This window comes from Orycteropus afer, unplaced genomic scaffold, assembly GCF_000298275.1.
Source record: "Orycteropus afer afer isolate SDZICR_OR568_19922 unplaced genomic scaffold, OryAfe1.0 scaffold00292, whole genome shotgun sequence".
Lineage (NCBI taxonomy): Eukaryota > Metazoa > Chordata > Mammalia > Tubulidentata > Orycteropodidae > Orycteropus > Orycteropus afer.
Genome location: NW_006921879.1, coordinates 65,110 through 65,608, shown reverse-complemented (window position 1 = coordinate 65,608; position 499 = coordinate 65,110).

The following is a 499-nucleotide window of genomic DNA, read 5'->3' as shown; positions in this document are numbered from 1 at the left end:
CTTTTCTATTACTCTTCAACTCTTCTTGCATCTTCCTCTCTTCGCTTTCCCTTCTCTTCTAACTTGCTGTCTGTCCTCTTCTAGAATTGCTGGCTTGACAACCAAGGCTCTATGACATCTTCAGTGAGCTCATTGTCTTCTGCTTATTTCAGCTGGCCTCAGCCAGTAAAGCTCTGGAATTGGTTCAACCATATAAGCCTGAACGTATCAGGATATACTAAGCTCATATACTGCCAGGTAAGACAAATTATTTTAATGCACGAGAAAGAGCACAAATCTGTTTTTGAGACCAAGAAGAACTTAGTTAAGCTTGATTAATTAGTTTCACTGAGATCTCCGAGTTGTTAAAGTGCAGCTTCTGATTCAGTATATCCGGGGTGGAAATGCAAACTCTCAGCAGAGAGTAAAGTGGAATGAATCTGTTTGGAGCCCTGATTTAGATATTGATCTTAGATAAATAATTTATAATCTTTGAAGTTAGTATACTTTTCTTGTTGTT